Source organism: Neopelma chrysocephalum, unplaced genomic scaffold, assembly GCF_003984885.1.
Source record: "Neopelma chrysocephalum unplaced genomic scaffold, ASM398488v2 Primary Assembly neopelma1_71, whole genome shotgun sequence".
NCBI lineage: Eukaryota > Metazoa > Chordata > Aves > Passeriformes > Pipridae > Neopelma > Neopelma chrysocephalum.
Window position 1 is genome coordinate 6,747,408 of NW_020897731.1, and position 27,540 is coordinate 6,774,947.

A 27,540-nucleotide genomic window follows, 5' to 3' on the forward strand; every position below is an offset into this window, starting at 1 on the left:
CCCTTTTGTAGAGATGAAGTTGCGCCTGCTCCCATTGAAATCAATGAAAATGGCTGATTCCATTCAGAGGGAGTGGGCTCATCATAATCTTTTTTACATTGATGGTAAGTTAGAGTCACTCTTGAAACCATCTGCAAGGTTTTTTGTCCCAAAGTAATTATTATACAAAAAGCCACATGGTGTCAATTACGACTGAAAGTTGGATATTACCCATAAGTGTATAAATACAAGTGGTGAGCATTTACAGAAATATACTTTTACAATCAAAAAAAGCAAAGCAAATTTATATATGGGGGTTGTGTACACATATATGTTTGTTTGTGTTTGGGCACGTATATTTATATATACCCATGCATACGTGCATGCGCACACACACACACACGTGCACAGGCACTCTTGATTGAATAGGAGGGCTACTGCTGAGAAATCAGAGTACTGGGGAATGAAGGAGGACCTGAGAATGCAAAACAATATGTGTTATACAGTATATGACTACCCACAGGTCTATCTGAGATCTCTCTTTAGACCAGCATTTATATCATAGGCTAAAAAGTCTGAGCAGACACCTGAACTCACTTATATGCCCCACTTACACCCCGAACTAGGGACTTAAGGTACCCAGTTCAGCAATACTTAATAGGGTAAAACTCTCACTGAAGTCACAGCTCTCACTTCCACATTAGTATCGGCTAAGTACTACAGGATCTAATTCCAAATATGTAATAGTAATTCTGAGTGTACTTTAGATGCACAAACTAGCAGAAGCGCTGACATCAAAGGCAATCATCCCATATGCAACTCATGCTTTCCATCTCCTTCTTTACAGATAAATTTGGATGTAACCACAAGCCTGGTATGATAGGACACTTCAGTTTGTAATAGACCAATACTTCCACACAAAATGACTCATTGCTTTGCCTTCATTAATCAATCCGCAGTAATTCTGAGTGGTGGATACATAAAAATTGCATCCATTTTAAAGGGAAAACCCAAGCAATCTAAATGGTCTCTTGGAAGAATGAGATAGAAAAGTCACCATCAACAGGCAAGATTAGAGTTTATTAGTTCCTAATTCTTATTTGTCTGTTAGGACTATATGGTGACTCATGCCTCCCGCACTTGCTGCATACTTTTGAGAGTAATTTCTAAAAAACTATTTTCATAGAAATTTTGCCAGCAGATGAACAAAGGCTCCAGAACCTAAAAATGCATTTGCAAATGTGTGTTGCAAATTAAAAAAATATGGAATTTTCACAGTAGTTCTGTGAAAAATGTGTTTGTTCTGTGTGTTACAATGTGGAATGTTGCATGTGCAGTCAGAATGCATATTGTATAATGAAAATATGCAAACATAGAAAATTAGGAGTTGTTAAAGCTTTTGCTGTAATATCAGATATCAATGTAGTTTAATGTACAAAAACATACCACACTCTCTGGAAGTGGTTGAAAATTCAGTGAATACATTGAAAGACTATTCTGTGACTCTAGCTCCTAAAAATCCCCACCCAATCAACATGAACATATTATCTTTTTACAGTCTTTTATTTTAATTTAGAAAAACTGAAGTCCAGTGTATTAGCATAGCATTCAACTCATGCTTTAACTCAAATTTCTCCATGTTGGTATGGTATATAGTAAAAAGTGAAATTTACCCATCAAGTTAATTTCTTGCTCCCCTAAGGCTAATTAGTGCAAATTAAATTTCCGCTAATCATCTTAAGCAGCAAATGTGTGATATGAAAATCCAGCATTCCTACTGATTGTGATAAACCTCTATTCATGTGACTTATGCACTGCACAAATATCTTGAAACTATTTAACTGCAGCTTATAGACTGTTCCCAAAGTAGCATGGTCATATGGTGTTGCTCTTTTCCTTGAATTCACAGCTACAACACATTAAAGGAGGCTAGAAATACATTAAATAACTTATTACTTTTCCTCGTAAGCACTATCTATATTTGCCACCGGAATATGCTACTGTGAACAACAAAGTATGAGACCAAAAGGATGAAAAGGAATAGAGGTGCACACAAGGATATGCTCCATGGAACCTGATTTTCCATGACAGATGCACATGCAGACCCTGTCGGTCTGTAAAACTGAAAATAGCGGATGTAAATAACCAGCATAAATGATTATAGCTTAATATTCAACAAGAAACAGAAATGGAAACCTGTATTGATGAGCAGACCTGTCCTCAGCGCACTATGTTGCTTTGCCACAAAAGACTGAAGCATGTTCAAGGTTTTGGTTCTCTTCCTGAAGCACTCAATGGTTTTAAAAGATCATTTCATTTCTAGGATAAACATGAAACTCTTCAGTGGTAACAAAGTTTATTTGTGCAGGAGATGGTATTTCCAAGAACAACAAAAGGCTGTGGAGTAGCTCTTACAAAGTCTAGAGATCATTGCAAACTTTGTGCATTTTTTAGCACGAAGAGCTCTTCCTTGCTTTTTCTTTTCCAAAACATGATTACATAGATAAGTATTCAAGTACATATGTGTGTGCATGCCCTGCTCTGCCGCATGCATACATACAATCCTTTCTTGGGCAACAGAATGATAACGTTGCAAAGGTGCTTTTCCTTCCCTTCTCGCAGGAGATGAACACGATCATGTGTGAAGGTGCACACTCCACCTCTGTCTGCCACTCTACATCTCAACAAGATTTTAGTAACGCCACGTATCTTATGCTAGAGATAGCTGAAGGATACTTCCTAGGAGAATTCTGGGTAATAATAAGGCAAGATTATGGGATAACTTGATACTTGTGGCCACTTCAGGATGTTGTTTAATCATCCTGGCACCAGTGCAGTGAACTCACCTTGCAGAACCCAGAGCAAACTGTGTGCTAACTTGGTCTTGGGTCTGCTATTTCCCAGAGGCAGCCACAGCAACAACAAAAAGTATATAAATAGCACATCCAACTGCACCAATGGGGTTGAATGAAGCTTTGCATTCCACTGCAGTTGGAATTCCTTCATATTTTAGAGCTTGGCTTTTAGCCCACAGAACACACATTCAGAATGTATGTCTGTGCATAGTTTCATAGGGCTCCTCCCTGCCACACCACATTTCCCTAAAGGAGCATTGCCTGGGGACCCTCAGAGCCAGTGCACAGATCTCAGCCACAGGAGCTCCCAACATGAGTGTTTGCAGTAGCAGTTTGAGTATGGGAAAATTCTTGTAACTTCTTTCCTGATGTCAGGAAATTCTTTCTTTCTCCATTCTTCTTGCTCACCCACCTCCGTGGTCCAGCTGTCTGTTTTCTCACCTTGTAGTTGGTAGCTTACACCAGTTATCTTCCAAGTTCACTGTTCAATTCCCAGTATTTCCTTGTCTTCTCTCCCCCTTCGCACATGCTGCCCCTTTTTTCTTTTGCTCAAGGATGCTAATCAACCCATTCCAAATCTACCTCATTTCCTCATTCTTCTCACTTAAGTAGGCCCAGTTATCTAGTCTCAGTCTCCTTGTTCTCCTCTACTCTGCCCAAAATGCCAGCTCCACATACACTTTTTTGGTGCCCTTCCTACCCAACCAGGCTTCCACAGCTCCTTGACCCAGGCTCCCTGCCTCAGCAGTCTCAGCACTGTTCTGGATTTTGTTTGGGTTTTTGTTTGGTTTGTGGTTTGTCTTTTTTGTTTGGTTGGTTGGTTTTATTTGTTTGGTTATTTGGTGGTTGTTTGTTGTTGTTTGTTGTGGTGGGGGTGGGGGGTTTGTGGGTGGTGGTGGTGGCATTGTTTTTGGTTTGGTTTTGTTTTCGATTTGGTTTTGGTTTTGATTTGTTTTTTTTCCTCCAAAATTATCTCTCTGCATTTTTTCCACTCTGTCTTCTGCTAAGAGCAGATTCTTTCTCTAAACGAACTCCATCTCTCCTTTCTTCCTTCAGCTTCTCATCAGCAAGAGACCATTCAAGAGGACCTCTTCCCATTGTGTCCCTCACCCAGCCAAACATCTCCCTGTTCTCTGTTTTTCTCATTGTCTTCCAACTCTCCCTTACTTAATCATCCTCCATCTTCTTTCATCTCCCATCTACCATTTCTCTCTCCCCTATCTCTTTTTTTTTTCTCCTCATCCCTTTTCTTCTCCCTACATACAGGTCAAGTTCCTTCCTTCATAGGGCTGCCTAGATCCCAGATATATCTGCTGGCAGTGTAGAAGAAAAGGTTTCCTGCTCTTGCATGCAGCACTGGCTGAGCCTTCCCTGTGGGTTTTGCAGTGGAAATGACGACGACTTCACACAGCCCTGAGCTCCAAAATATCTAGTTACTCTATGTAGTTGGCATGTGGTTAGCCCCATTGGACTTCGACGAGGAGACTTACTATATTCTATGGAAAGGGAGACCTTGAGAATTTTAGCTGTTGAACTGTAGCAAAGCCTGCACTGCATACCTTTTTTTGGTGACTTTTTTTCCCCTCAAATATTTAGAAATCTGCTAAATTCAATCAGATTTCCACAAAGAGGACAAAAGGGACACCCCTACCACAAAGGTGAGCAACCATACTCCACAGCATACAGGTTTTCAGACATTTAAAAAATAAACTTGCAAGGCTTTACTAACACGGAAAAAACAATATTTTTCCATTTGGAGGGAAAAAAGAAATCTTTTCTTGGCTTATATAAAAAAGAACTAGATAAAAGCAAAAACAATTTCAGCTTTATTAGATCAAGCTTAGCAAAATTATAAATAAGTAGAAGGAAGGCCTTTTCATTGGACTTATCGAGCAATACTAATAATAGATATCATCTGACTGCAAAAGTACGTTAGAACAGCCCTGACTGCAGGTGCTGAGGCTCTAAGCCCAATAGTCAGGCTTAGAAAAGCAGACATAGCATAAGAAAGCATACCAGCATCTACAAATACTAACAGGTCCCATTTCCCAGAAAAGGCCATTTAATAGTGTGAAATGTGACACCCCACATTGTAAGATACTGTATATACTAGAAGGAAAATTCACCTGGTCCTCAGCATTCGGGCATTAATTCCAGATCACTGGAATGCTGCTTTAAATTATCATTTTGTCCTGGGCAGCAATCTTCCTCCCTAGCTGAGTGTCTGAGGATGTACCATTTCTCATGAGAAGTGGGCACTGACACTTAACATTTGCTTCACTTGTGCTAGCAGTTGCCCAGATAGCAAAGCAAACTGACAAAGATCAGCTGGATTTAGCAACAAGAAATAGTTATTTGTATGAAAATGTCTATAAGAAAGGCATATCTGAAATTACTATTTTGCACAAAACAGAATGTTGTCATCTGCTGGCATGAAACAACTTTAGCCTATTTTGTGGTGTAAAAGCTTGGCTACATGTGATTCCATATACATTTTCCAACCAAAAAACAATTTTAGAATTGAAGTAAGATAGATCTGTGACACTCCTCCAAATATGAGCAGTCCAGAAATCAATTAATTCAATCTGTGAATGTAGGCAAGAAGCTTTATAGGTCAGTAACAGTTATATGATATATAATTTCTTAAGTATCACACCTGGGGAATTCTAAAGAATAGAATTAAACCATCTAACATATTAAATGGCCCAAGGCCTGCCTCTTAGGGAGGGACATACTGAGGTCACGCTCCTGCTTTTTGGCCTGGGCATGCAACGATGATGATTAGGGTGCTCTCCTGTCACTCTTATCCCAGGAATCATTATTTTCATGTTGCCATTTAATTTATTTTCCCTTTTAAATATGTTTGCCTGAGTGTAAAATACTTCATTCTGTCAGGAATAAGTTTAATTCTAGAATTATTTTTCTATCCCAAATTGAGTCAAGATGTCCAATGATCTCTAGATGGGAATATCCATAACTTGTGAAGTTCAGAGTTTTTGCAAGCCTCAGATGACCTATGGGCAGAAAGCCAGTTAAAAATACAGTTTGTAATATAATTGGGGTACCACTACATACTGTGGTGGTGATGGTACTGTTAGGCTGTTTTTTTTTTCCCCAAGGAAGATTTGAGTAAAATAGAAAGCAAACATGTTTTTCTAGTTCACAGGAAACTGGTATTATTTGTGGGCTAGGAATAGAAGAACATTTCCTCCTTTTGTGTGCCAAAGATAGACTGTCAAAATCTCAGTGCCCTCTCTACAGAATGAAGGGTCATGGCCTCTTTGCAGAAGCAGGGCTTGATAGCAAACCCCTCACTGAACTGTTCATGTGTTGCCTTTGCAGCAGAAGCTCTCAGGGACAGAGACTTGGATTTAGCATATACATATACACCATGTAAGATACTGCCAAGTTGGTATAAAAAAGAAACAATGAAAGTGTTAATCAGTTAAATAAAAATATTGGGTTTATTGCTTCCAGGCTGGTTTTTGCAGCTCTGACTCCTGTCAAGTCCTATGTCTTCAATTAAAATTAGGTTATAAAGTAAGTAATAAAACAGAAACAAACAAAACCAAAAAATATAAAATATAAAAAGCCTTTAAAAGTGCGGCAGACTCAGCGGCAGAATGAAAAAAACACTCTCTGCCTCTCTGCCTATAGCTTAAAGGAGCTCTGGAAGCTCTGGTGCAGTCTGCAGCTGATTATCTCATCAATGTGCCATAGCTGGCCTTGAGGAGCTCTGCTGGTTGGGACTGTGGGGTTTTTTTGGCTCCCAATACAAAATGTTGAGCTATCCCATAAAGCTCTAGGCAGACTATGAGAGCCTCTTGCTTGAGAGATTATCACAGTTGGATCTCAGTAATTAAATGGAGATGTAACAAATAACTCTCCTCAGACAAATGCAGGGACTAGGGAAGCCAGAAGACAACATCCCATTGATTGCAAATGAACCTTCCTGAGCACTGCAGAAGAGAGCATGAGCTTTCTGTTAATCGTTAATTGACATCTCTGGTCATGGCTAACTAACATCTGGGTGGCCCAGAGCTTGGCATGTTCATTTACATATGTTTCTATAACTGAAATAAACACATCAGTACTCAAAGAGCAAAACTTAATGCAGTTACATAGTAATATCACTGCTGTTATTCTGCCTATACTTCTATTTGCCCAAAATTGACCCAGTGAAAGAGCACATTAGCCGTGTTTTCTTCCAGACACAGTGCACCTGGCTGGGATGTGAAGGGAGGGATCCCTCGATGAAGCTGGACAACAGTAAAGCTCCAGTTTTCAGTACTGTGACCTGCTATCTGGAAGAAGCTGCAGCTTAGGCTGCTCATGGGACTGTCCCTCCACCTTTATCTGCTGAGTGGATTCAAACCCAAACAACACAAGTCTGTCAATTCTCAGGAAAATCTACTGTCAGATTTGATAGTGTGGCACAGAAGGCAGTGAAAAGACAGTCTAATAAGTCCAAATTCTGTCTCAGAGACATGTGGGCCATGTTGATTAAACCACCCACATGTATCCAAAGAAGAATCCGGCACACACAGACCTGTCCTTTTTTTCTCCCTATCTAGTGGTTAAGATTGGACTTCTATCATGTAGACTACTTATACAATAGAAATTAGAATGTATGATTAATTTCCATTTACAGAAATTTATAGTTATTTATACAAATTAAGCATGAAATAAAAGTAAATTTAAGATATTAAAATCTATACTACATTAACAATAATAATACTATACTAGAGTATACTAGTGTACTTTTAATAGTAGTATACTAGTAATATACTACATATTTTCACATTCAGAAAAACATCTGTATAATCTACAGACATTATAGATTCTAAACTCTATGAAGTTTGGAAGACAGAGGAAGCACTATCTCCATATTGATAATAAAGCACATCTTTTGAGGAGTAAAATTAGCATTATATATATTTTTCCCTTGTACTTACAATTTTGTTTTTATCCTTAATGATCTACTTGACACTTCCTGGAAATTGTGGAAATCTAATGCTTCCAACCAACTTGCCTGCGTTCTCAATTTTGTAACAAAATTACAAAGTGGGATGTGTGATGTGGATTCAGCACTGTTACTGAGTGACTTGGATCCTTCCCACAACCAGAACCCAATGTTTTTGTTTAGATACATGATGCATAATGGTATCTGGAATATCTTATTTATGTCAATAACTTCGCCTGCAGTTAAAGGCTATAACCCCAAACATTAAAGCATATAAAGATGTAGATGTCTAGATTTCCCTCTACAGTTCCTTCTATCCTGTGTAATTCAATCACTGTGTTAGGTTTGACTTTGTCTTTTGTCCAATAAGTATTTTCTAACAATATTTTGCCCTCACGGTTTGGGTGTATAATTTTGATTCAGTTGACAGTGTGTTTCCTTTTCTCGAAAGAGTGTAACCAGCACTTCAATCCTCTAAAACACACTTGAGTCAAGAGCAAGTAAGAAACTTTATGACAATGAGACCTCAGCTTAACTCCCCACACCTTATGACCCTTATTCTCAACAGTCAAATAATCTGCAACTCAGTCATAAATCCATCTCTCTGAAGAGAGATAATATTTCACTATAATTCATTTTTGTAAAAACATTCAGAAAAGAACTATAAAAACCTCTCTATATCTCAGTACAAAGCTGAACTGCATCAGTGTAGTTTTTCATTAAGGCTCAACCAGCCTACCTATTACAATAAAATCTCCTCCCAAACCCTTTCCTTATTACACTGGCAGCAGACCACCAGTCCTTAAAGAATTGCTTACTACAAAATTCAGTCATTAGTTCTTGAGTATTTCAGCCTCAGGCTAAGAGAGTCTGGACCAGAGAATGCAAAGAGAAAGCAGCAGTCCAAGATCCCTTTCACAGGATCTGGGCTTGGAGGGCATCATCCCTCCCTCCACTCAGAGCAAAGTCACCTGCAATGGCTTGTCTAGGGCTGTGTCCAATTGGGTTTTGAATATCTCCAAAGATGGAGCCTTCACAATTTCTCTTCTCACAATGACCGAGTGTTCGACCACCTTCGGAGGAAATCAGTTTTTCTTGTGTTTAAATGGAATTTTCTGTGTTTCACTTTGTGCCCAGTGCCTCTTGCAATACTGAGAAGCCTGGCTCTGCTTTACTCCGTCTCCATCATATATTTAAATACATTATAAGCTTCTCCAGATTGCACAGTCTCAGCTCTCTCAGCCTCTCCTCATATAGCAAATCCTCCAAGCCCTTAATCACATTCATGGCTCTTTTTTGGACTCATTCCAGTATATCCATGTCTGGCTTCTAAATAGTGAGTCCAAACTGAGTATCCTACACAGATGTGTATCACCAGGACTGAGGGAAAGATCATCTCCCTCAAACTCTGCCTCACACAGCCCAGGAGGCTGTTGATTTCTTTGCTGCAGTGGCACATTGCTGGCTCACAGTCAACTTCAACTCAGCTCCTTTCCTGCAGATCTCACAATCAGCGTCTCAAGCTGAAGCACAAATAGCAGAGCATCAGCCCTGCACAGTTCCATACCAGCTTCAAGTTTTAAGTTTTTGCTCCATATCCAGTGACAACACTCTAAGTACTTAGGGAATCTATTAATCGATCATAAAATGAAAACTCACAGACCGTACAATTTATTGTTTAAACAACTGAATTAGGTTTCTAATAGTACAGAGCAGGCCAGACCCTTACTCCACACTGAAAAATTCAGAATTTCTGATGGCAGGCATATTTCTCAGGAAGCATATGGTCTAAGTTGATCTTTTAGGCCGGAGGGGAGAAATGTCTGGGGGGGGTTACCTACAGACAGACATGCCCCAGATGAGGAAGCTCCAGTTTTAATTGTAAAAACTTCTACATCCTATAAATCAAAACCATCACTTCCCACCAAAGATCTACACATGAATATTTAGCAAACATAAGATTTTTATTTGCATAAAAATTCCACACTCTGAATGCAAATAAAACCAGAACAAATGGTTTGCCTGCTTGCCGTATATAGCCACTCACACTTATGTCTGTGCTATCATCGTGTCTGAAGAAAGAGTAGTTCAGTTAATTTTGTTCAACAACTGCAAAGAAGGAAGTTTTAAGAACAAACCAAAGAGGTTATTCACAGCTGTATGACAAACCACTGTCAAAACATAACAAACCACAACCAAACTCAAGCAGAAAATGACAAAATGTAAGACCATAAAAATGATGGAAATTGAGCAGGACAGGCATTTTAGATGAACAAATGCAATCTGTACCAACATAAAGGACCAACACAGCACAGAAAATGATACTCAGAAAAGTCGTCTCAAGAAATAAAGGCAAAAACATAAAATTCAAATGACAGGACACCAAAAGGAACAGACAAAAACCAGGGAAACCATCCAGTTGTATTAAATCAAGCACACTCCTGACCTCTGACTTCATCTGACCTAGTAGAATGTTAAACACGGCATGAAACAAAAAATTATGTAAAAACATAAGCAAAATGACATTAAGATAAAGTGATACTGGCCATACCCTCCCATACTGCCACAATTCATTTAAGCAGGTGACCAAGCTGGTCTGGGGTAGAATCCAGAGCTCAAAACCCAAAGACTAGTTGCTGCAGAAAACACGTCTGCCTTTCTGTGGTGTGTTCATGCTGGTGGTGGGTTAAGTGACCAACCCACACATTTCACAGCCATCAACTTGATTAATCTCTTGTTGATATAAATCAAACAGTTCCATGAAAATCACTGGAACCACACCAATAACCACGTGCTAAGAATTTGGCCATTATGCTGGGGATATCCCTTCCCCACTCCCCACCCCTCAACTGTATAAATATTCCAATTATTGCTGTGAAAGCACATAGGAAGATCTGTTGTGCTATATTTGCTGAAGTGAAGTTGTTCTGAAGAGAGATGTCTGCAAATATAATCAGTTTCTGATTTCCAGCCTCTCCTATGAACCATGTTTAGATGGGAAGCTGAGGCAGAAAAAAACCAATTTATGTTTGCTCTAGAAATACTATTAAACACATACAGCCTATATAAGGGAAGAATAAACAATTGACAAAGTACTGCTCTGAATAATGCATAGGCTTCTTTCACTCTTAGAAACATTGGAAGACAAGAGAAGCTGCGAGTGACTGAGACAGAGTACCACGTGTAGTGCAGAGCTTTTCCACTTCTAAAGTTCCCAATTCTCATCCAGGAAAAATCAGCAACATCACACACCTTTAAATAGATGCAACCCTGATAAATTCTATTTTTGGTTTCAGTCCAGTTTGTATCTGCCAGAATAGCACCTCACGTCATCACCACCATGCCCAATGAGAAGCCTGAGGACACCATTCATGATGAGAAGCCTGAGGACAAGCACAGGCTGCTGGGACCTCAGAGGGCTTAGCTTAGACAGAATTTACCTTTCTTCTCAGATGCTTTCTGCAGCTCTCCACAAGCTCCCTTCCACTGAGAGATAGACAGTAACAGTACTTTATGGCAGCTAGTTTAAGTTAGTCGAAGCTATTCTCTCACTGTGGTTAGTACAGTGTAAACATAGCCATGAATGTTTCTATAAAGCATATTGTAGGCAGACACCAACTTGCTCTGCTAACACTCTGAGTAACCCAAAAGCTACATGTTTGCATAGCGTGGCATCACGTCTGAGCAAGTAAATCCTGTGAAGAGGCAGCAGATATTGTTGGGGCTCCAAGGCAGATGAAAATGGCCACACAGCATCTGGTCAGCTCGGCGTCTGGGAAAAACAGGCTTATACAGGCATTTGCCATACAGGTGTAGCTGACTTCCTTAACACTGGAAGAATTCTTTTCCTGGCAAGACTGAAACACACACGTTGGTCATATGAAGAAGAAAGATAGTCCCTTCCCTGAACACAGAAATTCTCACTCAAGCACTGTCAGTCTAGCATCACAGCATGGTCCACAATCAGGTGAAAAATATCAGAGGTGAAATGGGTTGGTGTGTGCATCAAAGGGGATATAACATAGTGGGGAGTGTGTCTGGAGAACTGGTGGGAGGTGAGGGGTTACGGTGATATGATAAAAGATATACATGGCATTCTCAAAATCCTCAAACTGCATTGAGAACATGTGGATTGATAACCAGCATGATTTTTCTGGTAATTTTATGCTGTAGATGTATGAACAATATCTCACCAGTGGATAATATCAGTTGTCGGTTATATACATGTTTTATAACAACCAGAACACTCTTTTTCAAAAAGCTGTTGGTGGTTGGCTTTGATTTTTTTTTTCTGCAGCAAAGCTTGCTTTCCCACTCTCTTTCTCCTTCTCTTTCAAGCTTATGGAAGCTAACTGCAGAGAAAGCAAAAAGGTATTGAACACACTGGACAAAATAATTAGAAAAATAGTCTACCATTTAAAAATGTTTTGTTGGTTTTAAAAGTGCAGCTTGTTTATTACCCTTAAAATGAAGGCAAATGCCCTGTGTTCAGCTATACAAATCAGATGTCTGACAAAATAACATGAAATAATAAATAAGCACTTTCAGAAAAGGGCAAGCAATGTAACAGGTTTATAAGCTTCAGTCAGAACACACATTATACATAGTTTTTAATAAAATTTTATGCAGCAAGTACTGAAGAATGCCCTTAACTCAAAAAAGGTAACAATCAGTAATAAGTACTATAACAAATCCGTGCTGAAGTTGAAACAGCCTCTTCCTGTTTTCTGTCCTTTTAGCTGTATGATACATTTTTTCATGTTTTACAGAGAGGTATTATGTTTTCTTCTTGATATAGTTTTTCTACAATGACTCACTGTGATTTCTAGAACCACTACAGGTAAGATGCAGTTCTCATGTCAATCTTGAAATGCCACTGTCAGGAAAATTTCAGGGACTCCCAGAACATACAACAACTGGCACACAGGATCAACCCAAATGCCCACTCAGACCAACATCTTTGCCTAACCACAGACAACCGAAAAGAAAGAATAGAAAAACAAAGACAAAAATGGAAAAAAATAATTGGACAAGTGTGGCATGATCCCAGCCCAGGTCCATCACATCTACTTCCAAAAATGAACAGGTAGAAAGATACAGAGTTTGCATACATTCAGACATGGAAGTCATGGGTTTTAATAGCTATTGACATCCAAGTACAATGAGAGCACAGGGAATCCCACACTTCAAATATCACCCTAACAACTCAATTTATTTAAAGAAAAATATACACAGACTTTATGGTCCCAGACTAGAACCATATAAAAAAATTCTCTTGGAACATATTTTCCTACAGAACTGAAGAAATTCAAGGTAGGAAGCTCTTTTCTAAAGGTTTAGTTGTAATTTTTTTTTTATCAGTAGTGCCAGTAGGGTTACAGAGCAACTCTGCCAGTAAGAATCCCTGTTGACATCAGGGAGAATGATCCCAGATACATAACTTGATGTTCTGGTGTCTTAACATGCATATGAGCATGTAATTAAAAATACTTCTTTGACAAATTAAATTTTTTTTTTCAAAATTTACCAACTTTTAAAAATGTACAGAAATCACCTAATGTAGCACAACTAATTTAATTTGGTATACTTCAAATTCATTACGGTCAAATAGGACTCTCAACAAAAAAAATAAGAAACTCCCCCTTGGAGTGTGAACGTGCCAAACTATTGCTGTATACATATGTATTTGAAATATCCCCCTGACTTTTAAATAATTTGTATATATTTCACAACTAAGAACATATTTTTTTTCAACAGCAGCATTGCAAACTCAGCTCAGGATCTGGAAACAAATTTGTGTATTGTTGTAGTGCCAACTACTGCATTGAATAGTAAGCTAACATTTGTTTACAAAACCTAACACCATGTAAGATTAAGCTTGGTAGGAACCTATTTGTACTTTTGTTATAAGACACAAAAAAGATGCTGGGATAAAATGCAGAAAACACCAGTCCAAAATTGTTCTGTTGGGGGCATCCATTACACAGTAGAGTAATAGAAAGTAACACTCCTACCAAGTTATTCTTTTCACCTTAACCATAGAAAAACATCTCTGTCTCAAGTCAGCCTTCCTTCACTACACTAATACATGAATATTTTCAATTTATTTTTCCCCCTGTTAATACTGATCTTACTTCAGACATTATTCAAGAACAAATACTGGTCCCTCATGGATCTCCACTTAAGTAGCAGGCATTTTGATTGCATAGCGATAAGAAGAATTAAAGAAAATAATCTTCATTTTTGTGAAATTAGTCATCTAAGAGGTGAGGGCAGAGGGGGAGTGCTGTACTCTGATGCAGGACAAGTAGGTGCACTGTTTCTGCTCCCTATGTTTCTGGATTATGCCAATCAAGCACACGGAATGCAACCTGAAAATATGGGCTTTGCTCTGCAACTGCTTGCTAACACAAAGTGAAGCCTGTGTATTTTTTTTTCAGCAAAATTGTGGATTAATTCAAAACTAAAATGTCATTTTGCTACAAAAAGTAGAAATGGAGGAAAAATCGCCCACAGTGAGGCATAAAACAATTTAGACTAATAGAAGTTGTTCCCAGAACTCTGCACAAGCCTTGGACTGAACATGACATTTAACATTTTTTTGGATCAGCACTCCTGTATTTCATACAGTACTTTATCCACATCCCTCCTATCCTCCTGTTCATAGAATGATCACAACAAGAAATATAAATTTAAAGGTTGTTCTTGCATACCTCACACCTGGTTAGAATTAGAAAGTGCTAAAAATCATGTGAGTGAGTTTATTCTCACAGGCTCTTTAGTTTGAGATTCTTGTGGTTTCCTGCCTTTGCAAGAACCTCAGAGGAAGCAGTTCTTAAAAAGGGATGGCTCTTTTGCTTGCCATTGTAAAAAACAGAAATTACTTTGATGGTCTGAGCTATGGTTTTGAACTTCAAAAATAACTCATTAAATACCTGAATATATGCAAGATAGCACAGAAAACAATTCACAGCAACCAATGTGATACTAAAATGTCCCCAGGCTTCGTAGCCGGTAGGTGCCCACATTGACTGAACAATGTACTACAATGCCTGTCACATAAATGCAGAAAAGATTCATGGGGCGGTTTGGTTTTGCCACACCACGCAACTGAGTCTCACCTGTTACTGCTGATGAAACTCACGTCAGTATGATAGGGACCCATACTTCTGAAAGAAGAAAATACTGACCCTCTCTTACAGTATGTGCTTTGTGTCTACAGAATGTGCCCACTTCAGGAGCAATACATGTTTAGGAAAGTATGATTCTGAATTTCTTCAGGATAATCATCTATGCCTACACACTCATGCAATATCCTACTAGGGTGGAACAGGAGCTCCTAACTGTACACACATTGTGTCAGCAAAGCAGCATCAGTTTCATTTCCCAGAGCTGTTCCCATGAGGTGGTGTGCAATGTAGTCACAAGTAGTGGCTCTGAATGACTTTTCTCACCTTTAATTTCTCCTAAAAATCCACCACTTCCAAGGCAGATGGCAGGCTACACCCCCAAAGAGGCAACTTCACAGGAAGCCGTTGCTCTGCGTGGGGATGCTGCGTAGGGAAGCTGAACTTTTGCTTCTCCTCTGCTATTTCCACCTGCTTTTTTCCCCCTGAGTTTCATCACTTGTATGTCATCTCATTCACATTTTACTCTCCCATGTTGTGAGCTGTCTGCTCCATTCAATGTCCTTCAGAGGGGTACTCACACGGAATTCACTCACAAGAAGTTCACCCAAAGCATTTCCATTGAAGAATTTGTGTTTCCTGCTTGTTTGTTAGGTTTTTGGTGCTTTGTACGTTCTGCATAAATGCACCCAAAACTTCAGAATCACAAGAAAGGTGATGGGAATAGTTGAATTTCAGAACACAGGTTTTCATGCAACTGTGAGGAGAATTAAGAGCAAATGATAGTACTAACGAAACAACATTTTTGTTTACTGCATCAGAGTTACAAGTTACACTTGAGGAATGACATTCTTAACAGTGTCAAGAAAAAGTGGTGATTACTTTATAAAGGGTAAATTTTAACCCAAATGCGATCAGAAACCAAGAAAAATTCTTTTTTTTTTTCCAGAGAAATGTTTCTGTTTACACTCCAGTATCACAGAAAAAAATGACAATATCTATGTTGTGGGTGTCTTTGTGTCCCCAGTGATTCCAGATATTAAGAATATTTTAGCATATTCTACAGTGATCTATTTGAAATAAAAAAAACTTTATGTAAGCAACCAACTGATATGGAATAATCACCTCCTTTCCATAAACTGTAATGACTATACTGTGTTGGGTTGACATATCCCAGGCAAATCACAGAATATTCTGAGTTGGAAGAGACCTACAAGGATGATCAAATCCAACTCTAAAGTGAATGGCCCATACAGAGATTGAACACACAACATTGGCATTATTAGCACCATGCTCTGACCAGCTGAGCTAAATATAGCAGTGATCCCTGCTGCATTTGCAGACTAGTCCCAAGAGAGTGACTGCCAATGGATGTTTTTTAAGGGACACTGAGATGACAATTATGGGGGATTCTTCCAATTACCTGCCCACCTATGAATCATTCTCCTAAATTTACCAGGAATTATTATGTTGCCTTTATTAAATGTGATTCTAAGCAGAAGTCTTGCTGAAACATTGAATAAAAACTGTACCACTGGTGACATTAGATATGTTGGAGGAAAGAGTCATCAGCCACTTGTATACCTGGAAACCACAGCGAAACAGTATTGCAAGATGGATGATCCATATCATTGATACCACATTGGTGTCACTGTGATGGAGAATTGTACAGGTTTCCTTTTTGTCTTTTTCACTGTTTTTTCTGAATGCATCACTGACAGTAGTAATATGAAACTGCTCTTATTTGAAACATAGTGGCCTAGAAAATACATAAACTGATGCCAGTGTGTCTGCTACAGAGCAGAAGGATCCCAAGGGGCTCCTGTTATAAGATTATTCCAGTATGGGTCAACTGTTGCAATATTCAGCAGCCAAAATATCATTAAAGCAGCTATTCCCTACTAGGTCCTTTCCTATCTAACCTTTTTGAGTAAAAACTTGGATGTTTCCTCCAATATATATATTTTTAATATCCTGATCTTGCTTGTTCTTGCAAAACAGATGGGTGATCTGCAGAAATGAATCTCATGTTTTCAATGGCGTGACAGTCCTTGCTACAGTGGTGTATTCATCTGGCTCACTCTACACCAGTTTTGCTTCCTGACTCCTCTGCATGGTTACAAGAGACATTTACTTCATACATTATTTTGCTGGTAAAATGAAGATCCTCATTCCCTGAAAAGGTTTCAGAAATGTAGGCTCACTTCAAGAGCAATTCTCTATATGATCTGGAACAAAGTTACTGTCATGAAAGGCAATGACAGCAGGGGGATGATTCCCTTCCAATGTTGCAAGATAAATACCCTTGGAAAACAGGAAACATACAATTGTATTTATTCACTTAGGCTCCTGAAGTGTGCAATACAGAGCCCCCCCACTCCCCAGCATCATTGGGAAGAGTCAATGGCAGTTCAGTCTTTGCTGAGATACAGAAGGGAGCCTGCGTGCCTTTGAGCAGACAAACTTTCCAGTAACTCTTACAATTTAGACCGACTACATGCATTAACATTTGTTGCTGCAATGACTGTCAATTAACATATGCAAAATATGATTTAAAATATGCAAACCATATGTAAATCACACTTATTTTTAGAAGGCTTACCTAAAGAGGGGGATGTAGCTGTCACATTTAACAATAGCAAACACCTAATAGCAAACGCCTACATGCAAAACTACTAAAAGACACAGCAGTGGTGCAGTGTCGAAGCACATCTGAACCTACATCCTCTTTCAAGACAAAAAGTAAGTTTTTATAGGATTTTTTTCTGGCACTCATTCCTAATGTATTGCATACATATGCCTACTAGCAAATGCTTTAAAACAGGATAGATGGAAATATTTCAACAGATAAGCTTGCAGAGAACAATCTTTTCTCTGAATATGTTAGTAAGCATGTAATGCTCTGCAAGACAGACAGTAAGTTACAAAAACCCCTTGTACCATGAATAAAACGTAATGACTTGGCCCACATTATTATGTCACTGCTTTTCTCTGAGAAGTTGAGCCCTAAAATGGAATCACAAACTCATGAAGAGCTCCAAAGTCTTCCTTAATTTACCATCATTTTCACTTGAAAATCGTGAGAGCAAATTTCAAAGACCTCCTCATTAATATCATATGGCACACAGTAAACTGGGGGCAATTATTTCACAAAAAGTAATTAATTTTTTTGCTCATGTCAGGAAGATGGGTACTGAACATGTGGGAATTGAAACAGAAAGCTTATAACACTTTCACTGAAAATACTGCTCTTACAGCCTAGTTCCTAATCTATGAACAGTTTGATAGAAGTACAGTTGTAGAACAGTAAATATTATTGAAATACTTAAAACAGCAACATTCCAGGAGCAGTCACAGCAGTATTGGGTAACCAGATACTAGTCAGGTAAAGCTTATCCCTCTGCGTACAGGCACGAAAAATGCAGTTATGCATCATCCTGAAAGGGCTTAAGGACAACCAAAGCCCCATGCTTACAGCCAAAGCCCCGTGGTAGGCAGAGAAGGAGCAATGCAGGACATGACCAGCCTCAGTTGCTTGCTGTCATGTCATCCCACTGGGAGTTAAAGCCCAGGCGGAGACACCTCGCCGGCCTCTGCGAAAGCTCCTACCCTAAACGAGGGCTGGGTGTGGCTGACGCTGACTTGCCGAGGAAGCATTTGACACAAGCCCCTCTCTGATGTCTGTCGCCTACAGAGGAAGAGAAGTAGCAAACAGCAGGGATGGTCACTTTTTAAATAACTACAGCTGTTTCCACATGTGACTGCACTCTAGCTGGGAGTTGCAACCATTATTTAATTGTAATTTCAGCTAACCATTTTGCAGTAATTGATGGCTGAATAAGAAATCCAACAACTGCCTATATGGCTGAACAAATTATACTTTACTTATAATACCTTCTTAACTCAGCCACCCACCATGGTTGAAATATTTGATTGCTAAATTGATTTTTCATTAATTTAATCTTCAAGGATGATTATTATTCTGAAGCTGGACCACACACAATAAAAACAGGCATTTTATTAGTTATATAGTCACAGGGCATATAGAGAAAAAGGCATGAGCCCTGGCTGATACATAATTTGTTGTTCCGATGCCAACTTGCAGAATACCATTACCTCATCACAGTTGGTCAGATAGAAGTGAAAAGAAATTTGGGTCCCATTAGTCTTTTTAAAAATTCTTGACCTTGAAAATATGGAACTACTTGCAAGAGATTATTAAATAGCTGTAATAATAAAAAAATAATTCCAACACTGAAATTTTAAATTAAGAAAAGCTCTTTCTCATTTCAAGACACATTTGTTATCAGCAAGACTGTGTGTCCTGGAAGTACTCTGTAATAGTTTCACAGTAAATAAATGCTTTTACAACCATGGAATGTCACTACCATAAAAGACATCCTTGCAAAAATTACAATCAATTATCAAAAGGTCTTTAATACACTTTAAAAATACATGTCACTGAAACTACTCACAGAAATAAATGTTTGTGGCAGACCAAGAGGGAGACCTTAGTGTTTTTTCCATGAAGACTTGCAAGGAAGAAACCACTTACTCCAGTGAATAAAAGACCCGGTCAGCAACATAAATTAGTGGTCAGTGCAAAACTCCGCTTGGTAATGTTTTCAAATTACCTCCTTTTTAATGGCAGTCACCATTTTGTAGGTCTTAACTATCCCATCAGGGTACCACTGACCTCCTCACAGTCTAGAGAGGCTGATTTTATTTCTAAGGTTAATATTTCCCCCTTTTGGCAAGATTTTCGTTTTGTTTCTGGAAGTAACTCAGGCCCAAAAGGTTTCAACAGGATGTCCATCAACTAATGAATTAATCAGCTACACCAATAATGCCTAAAGCCTTGGACTGACCTGAAACTAGTAACATCTCAACCAGATTAGACCCACCAGGGACCTGTCTTTAACACTAGATCTTTTCAGAAATGCAAATGGAGAAGAAATGAGGAAAAACTAGCTTCTGTGTCATTTTCTCTCCATATTACGGGTACATAAGAATCACAACAGCTTATGTGATGAAGGTGAGAGGAAAGGAAGTGTAGTAATACAAAAGACATAGATGGTTCTTGACATATGTCCTTTTTGCTGCTTAGCAACATGTCAGTGTACTGCATTCTTTTTCTGTTTCAACTTTCTGCAAAAAAGATGTTTATACTGGAAGAATTGATTTTTTGCAGAACCCTATGCACAACCTTCTGCAAAGCAGTGGATACTGTGCTCTGAATAGAGCCCAGAGGATTCTGTAATTGAAAGACTAAAATATTTTTCAAACAAGACAAGTATTCTCTGGTAATGTGAGCCAGGCAAACCCAAGATGCTCCCCCAAGAAGAATTTTCTTCTTCTTTCTTTTAATAACAACTCTTGTAAATTAAAGTGCTCCATTAAGACTTCCCCCCCTCCTTTGTCTCTACTCCACCCCCTCCCCCAATCCATTATTGTAGAGGAGTAAACTGAAGAACCACTTCAAAGTCGAAATTAAGTAGCCTGGACTTGCTTTGTTCACCAGAGTCCCTTTCTTTTCTTGCACATCTTTTAAAATTATTTTTATTTCCTAAAGTCAGAATAGCCCATTAAAAATATTTTTAATAGGAAAACTTTCCCATATAGTTAATTATTACTGACAATCATGTAAAGATAAACATTTTTAGCTACTCAGAACCTTTACATTTATTATCCTGCTAGAAATCATGTGCATTTGAATTTTACTGGTGGAATTCACATCTCAAGGATCGTAACCTCCGAGACATTCTTTTCACATTCTGTGCCAAATTCAACCTTTTATTTCAGTAAAACTTACTGCCACACTGTTCCAGTGAAGTCGTTGTGGAAGTTAGCATACAATGGAGAGAACAGAGACTAGGTTTTTCATATTTTTTAAGGTTTGTGCTTGTGTCAGCAAAGAAGATGCACATTTTACTGGTATTAGAGGTGTTTTATGCCCTCTTAGCAGCCTAGAAGTTTTATTTACACCCATTCTCTTTCATTTGCCAAAATCATGAAATGGAGCCTTAACATAAATGAGAATAATTCCATACTTTTTTTGGAATACAATGTAGCTTTTGTACAATCTATAGTACCTCTAAGAAATACATAAGTCTTCTAAGTACTTTTGAGCACTGCTGTAGGTATGAATGAGGACATCTGAGTACTTTTGAGCAATGTAGGTATGAATAAGGATGCTCCTCAAGTAAAGGTTATGTTTTAGTGTTCAATATCAATTTGAGGATAAATAAGTTAGCATGGCCTAAGCAAGCTGTATGCATCACATATCATGCATTCATAGGTGATTAAGCAACAAAGAACAAGACTTCATCAATCTGACGATTTAGTCCCCAAATGATTCAGCAAATCACATCATAGAAAAATCCCATAATATAGTCTTTTCCACAAGCTTACTGAGCTCTGTTTTAAAATTGGTCCATTTCTTTCTTCACTGCTACTACTGATTCAGACTCCATTGATCTGATGGCTAGAAATGTTCTTTTAATTTCCAGCCTATATTCATATAAGGAACTTGGGGGGACAACCTAAACGTTCCAAAATCTGCCATAGACCTTTTCTGCTTGCAGTATCAAAAGCCTTGGTTCCTTAAAATGATCATCTCACTCCATGAGGATCAGCACGGCCAAGTTAGATATGGTAATGCACTTTCTGAGCCCTTTCTAATAAAGAATGGTGTGAAACAAGGCTGTGTTCTCGCTCCTACCCTATTCACAGTCTTTTTCAGTATGATGCTCCAAAGGGCCACGGCAGACCTCGATGATCAGGACGGTATCTACATTCGATATCGTACTGATGGAAGCCTATTCAACCTAAGGCGTCTGAAAGCCCACATTAAGACCTTAAACAATCTTGTCTGGGAGCTGCTTTATGCTGATGATGCCACCCTTGTGGCCCACACAGAAGCAGCCCTGCAGCATTTAACATCCTGCTTTGCAGACGCCGCTGAGCTCTTCGGGCTGGAAGTCAGTTTAAAGAAGACAGAAGTTCTCCATCAACCTGCACCTCAGGAAGTCCTCCATCATCCCCATATCATCATTGGCCAATCAGAGCTCAAATCAGTCCAGCAATTTAATTACCTAGGCAGCCTCATCTCCTCGGATGGTAAGATTGACGGGGAGATAGACAACAGGTTAGCAAAGGGATATAGTGCTTTTGGAAAGCTTCATAAAAGAGTTTGGCGAAATAAACACTTGAAGAAAAGTACAAAGATCAGTGTTTACAGAGCCATAGTGCTGTCTACTCTCTTATATGGATCTGAATCATGGGTCATTTACCGCCACCACCTGCATCTCCAAGAACGCTTCCATCAACGCTGCCTCTGTACAATCCTAAACATCCACTGGTCAGATTATGTGACCAATACATCTGTTCTAGAACAAGCAGCTGTCACAAATATTGAGGCCATGTTGCTGAGAACACAGCTGCATTGGGCAGGGCATGTCTCAAGGATGAAGGACCATCACCTCTCTAAGATCCTGCTTTATGGTGAACTTGCCACTGGCTGCCGCATGAGAGGAGCCCCAAAGAGGAGATACAAGGACTCCCTGAAACAACATCTCAGCCTTGGCCATATCAATCAACATAATTGGTCTACTCTGGCCTCAAATCGGGAGACCTGGAGACACAGCATTTATAACGCTGCTGATGCTTTTGAGAAAGCTCGCAGGATCACCCTTGAGGAGAAAAGACAATGCAGAAAGAATCGTACCCTGCAGAATATACCACCTAAGGAGTCCCTCTGCTGTGCCTTTTGCAACTGGACATGTCTATCTCGTATTGGCCTTTTTAGCCACCAGCGTACTTGCAACAAACGTGGGTAGAGCCCTTCCCAAATCTTCATTCGCGAAGCCTAGCTATGATATTCATATAAGCACATACCCACTTGCTTTAGTGTCAAGTGCCACTTCTTCCACTCTACTGTTTCCCCCCATGAAGAGCATGTGGACAGCAATCTGGTCTCCTCTCGGCCTTGTATTACTGGACTAAACAAGCCATAACCTTTATTTTGTTTGCACTACATATGCTTCTGTATCATTCTAATTGTCCCTATAAACCTTCCTAATGCTTGCTTCACTTGGATTTAATATTCCTTAAAAGTGGGTGTACAGTTTTTCAAAAGTAAGCTCTCCAGCGCTGCTACGACATTAACATTTTTCCACCTCCACAGGAAATATCTCGTTCAATACTTTCTAGGATCACATCGCTTACAGCTGTATCCCATCAGTGACTCATACTTATTCTATGACTGATTGTTACACACAGGTCTTTTGCCTCCTCTGTCATTTTCAACTGATAAGTCTCTAGCAAAAATTCTTTTCAGCAGCCCTTAAGTGGTATCAGTACTCTTAAATTTCATCTCATTTCTATTACTTTAGTCCTCAAGGTAAGAACATTTTTCCTGTGTAATGTTCTGATCATCCTTTATATTAACGATGCCTCACAATATTTTGCCACCACCAAATTCCATTCTTCTACATTTTGTGCTAACATCATTAATTAAAATGTTAAGTAAGTCAAGTACTCTAGATTGATCCTTGAAAAATTCTGCTGACATGTTCCTTCCAGTGTGACAGTTCTCCATTTAGCATAACCTGTTGTCATGTCTTTTTTTATTCAGTTTCATTCCATTCTGCTGTGCCACTACTAACATCCACCTTGTCCAGCTGGACTAATAATTTCCTATGTGTGATTCTGTACAAAATGCTGAAATCTGAATAATATCAGATCTACCACATTTCTTGTAGCAGTGTAGTCTAGGATAATAACTTTGATAAATCTATGTTGTATTTGTTTGAATGTTTTAATACTGTGGTTGCCTAAAAGTAATTTGAAGGTCAGACAATCTGAGATGGTAGTAAATCACCTCTTAGGAAATTGTCACTAAAGAAACTTTATTTCACAGCAACTTATGAAATAAATAAAACATATATGCAAAAAAATAACTGAAGCACTAGAAAATTAGGTATTAACCAGCAGTGTTCTAAAACAGTGGTAAGAAAAAGCATAATTCATAATGTAGATTTGGCACAGAGCCTTAGAATACAACGCGTTGCAAGAAATAAACATTCTTATATGAACTTTTGTTTTAAGCATAACTATTCTCCTATACCTATTAACAAACTATACGTTCAGGCATTTTCACAATACAGGGAAAGACCTGGCAAAGCACAGATCTGTGAGAATCTAACAGGCTTCTCATAGACGATGGAGCATAGCAAGAACAATAACTGCTACAGAGAAAAAAAAATGACACATACATGAATTTTTGCTCTTCAGACAGATACCACATTTTCCAGGCTGGTTAGAGGTATGGTTAGTGACTGATTAGCATTGTGCTCTGGCAGGGTTATTGAGTTTGCTATTGCTAGAAAGTAAGTCAACATTGCTGAAAGATCTATAGCTGTTGGCTTAAACTCAGTAGTTAATATATGGCTGTAGAAAGAGTTTTGGAAAATGTTCTGGAACACCAGACCCAGTTTGTCCTGAAGCTTTTTAGATCTTTACTGGGGAACTGTACCCACCCTGAAGGCAACTGCTAAGCACTGATAACAAGGATGTTTCTGAGAGCATGCAACTAAATCAACGCGCCCTATCCACAGCTGAAAGCAAGGTCGGACCAGACTGTAACACTGCAGTTTGACTGAGATTTAAACATCATCATTAAAGAAACCACAAATAATGAATGTGGCAGTATGCTTTTCAATTTGAGGGGATGCTCTGAATGAAAGACCGCCCAGGCCCAGAGCAGAGGCCAGCTGTGACTCTTGGGATTGTCTCACTGCCTTCTCCTGCTTTCTGAAACTCCAGTGTCCTGTCTGTCACACGCTGGGATTGCTCCCACTGTTCCTGATATAATGGAGACTGCTTACAATGACCCCTCATGGCTCAGGAAGCATATATGACAGGTGTGGAGCTGCCATATGGCTGACTCCTGGTTTACCTGGATCACAGGACAATCACCTCTGTAGTCAGACAACCACCTCTGTAGTCAGACAACAGGACAGGGGGCCACCAAACACTTCCCAAAGGGTCTCTATAGGCTACTCCAGCCAAAAGTTTGGAAATACTACCAAAAATATATCAAATCAATCACCAGTTCCCTTCAGAATATTACATTAGGGTCATTTCTGCAGCCTTAGCTTTAACTGACTAAAAGATCTGGGTGTGGGATGTTTTAAAAGAGTTTTAAAAGCTCAGGAGTGATGACCCCTTTCCTCTGGTGTAATGTCACTCTCTATCACATGAATAAAGTCAGTTTCTGCAAGAGCTTCCTCCTCTCCTAAGCTAGGACTGTGGCACACAGTTACAGGCTAGAAGAGCAGGTTTTGAATTTATTTCCATCACTCTGGATTTTATTAATATAAACTTGTAATGTAAAATGTTTCTACAATTTAAATATAATCTGTCCATGATAATGAATGGATTCCTGCATCATCATTGCAATAAATTTAATCCTGTTTCTCAGAATCATTACAGAACACTAAGAAATGCTTATGCCACCTCAGAGATTATTCAGTTACTGAAATTAGTCAAGACCTTCTGGTATACAGTGTAACAAGCATGAAGGCAAAGTTAGAGTTAACAGGAGGAATGGAATAGTGGGAAAAAATAATCTACATGTTTTTTCCAAGAAGAAAAAAATCAAACAAGGATTACAGACAGCGAGAGCAGTAAAATGAAAAAAAAGAAAAAAAAGGTCTGGAGAATAGATCAAATGATATTAATTAAAAGATGAAAACTATTATTTTTCTGAAGAAAGCTATCAGCCAGGACTATCAGGCAGATTCGATTTCCCCCTACACTTTCTAAATCAGAAATTAAAGTTGTAAGGTATAATGCCAAGTACATTGGTAAGGAACAGCTGAAAAAATTGAGGAAAATTAGTCGTTTCCTAGATTACTACAGTACCATCTCTTACTTTCTGCTAAAATCTTATATATCAATACCTATATGCAGTATTCACCACAGATGCAGGGAATGTAAGACTAACTAGTGTTTTTCCTATGTGAAGAACTAGACTATGCATCATTTTCTAGAGCAGTAACTTATATAAAGTTATATAACTTATACACACTTTATATACATTTATATAAAGTTATATAACATATAAATGTGGGATTGAACTTCTCCACATGCTTTTGAGCAGTGTTTTTGCACTGAACTACAGTGCTCTGAGCAGGAAAATCAATGAGGATGGGCCCCAATATTTCACTTTATAGAAAACAGCAACAAAAATAATAATAATAAAAAAGAAAACAAATCAGAGTTCATTACTGCACGAGCTTCTTCTATTACTACAGGAACTGCAGGTGCCAGAATAATTCCTCTTTTGCTGTACATCTATCACTGGAACTTGCACTATCTCTAATGCCAAAGTTGCCCTTGCAACCCACGGGTATATGCATTTTAATGATCTCCCTCATGGACAGCAGTACGTTTGGTCACCACTTTTTGAAATTCCTTTCCAAAAGAAAAATCCAGCAACTGAGGGAGAACAATCCTGTACAATCATTTTAAGAAAGGCCCCAAATGAAAAAGGAATCAGTTCTGTGACTTGATGAGAGTCTTCCCCCTGGCCTTTCCACAGCGACTGGGGGGCTTCTGATCATGGCATAGACGTACCCCTACACCAGAGCAAGGCAACGCAGTACAAGAGAGTGCTGGTCTGGCTCCTGATGATGCACCTCAGCCTCAATTCACATGGCTCATGTCTGCCAGACCGGAATCTGTACCTCTACCAATATGCAGCGGGTCCCCTTGGTGGTGTTTGGTCTCCTGGGGCAGCTTCTAAGATGTTGCCCTGTTATGGCAACTACACACAAATGCAATATAATCTACTGGACAAAATCTTACTCTTAGATTAGTTGAAACCCATAGTAACAACTGCTTGCCTGCAGGTATAGTGCAGGAAAAGGTTTGCATGAAGTTCTTTCACACTTCTGCACAGTGGAGTGGATATGAAGTAAACAGAATTTAACTCACCAAGGTGAACTTCTGGTTAACTACTTCTATTTTTTCATTGTTTTAATTATTTTAATACTATAGTCTCAGTTTGCCATGGAGGAAGAATTATTAATGGCTTATTCATACAAATATAATGATGTCAAACATTTAAGCTTAAATAACTCACTATTGTATAAACTGTTATCTCATTATTTTATACATGTCCAAGGGTGTGTGCCTGTGTACACCTACACAAACGCATTCCAAACATAATCACCAACAAATTTTGATTACAAAATAAAGGAAATCCTTTAAAAATCTAACAAGTATTATCACATATATTTTAGAAAAATTACATATAACAGACCAACATGCCAAATAGCTGTCTTAGCAGTTTATATTTGGCACTCAGATGATGAGTACTTTGTACTTAATAGTCAAACATGTCACCTAAACAGAATGCTCCTCAGATATTTTAAACTGTGTAAAATTCAACATATCCTTTCTAACTTACACCTTTTTTCCAAGCTATGTGACAAATGGTTATACAATTTAAATAAAATAAATACCTTGCATCTAATTTGCAGATTCATCATGCACAAAACTCTTTGGAAAATTCTTATACATTGCTTTTACTTTCATACATAAAATGTGA

General features: G+C 38.7%; 1 protein-coding gene and 1 long non-coding RNA gene across 11 annotated transcripts in view; one reads left to right on the forward strand and one right to left on the reverse strand.

Annotated features, from left to right (window-relative positions):
- The window catches only part of LDB2 (LIM domain binding 2), a 221,979-nt gene that overhangs the window by 54,537 nt on the left and 139,902 nt on the right, over positions 1 to 27,540 (reverse strand). The gene's annotated exons all lie outside the window — the stretch shown is intronic.
- LOC113969180 lies at positions 72 to 16,959 on the forward strand. Its single transcript, XR_003534781.1, has 3 exons — positions 72 to 104; positions 12,596 to 12,637; positions 16,926 to 16,959. It is a non-coding gene; the product is annotated as an uncharacterized LOC113969180 (long non-coding RNA).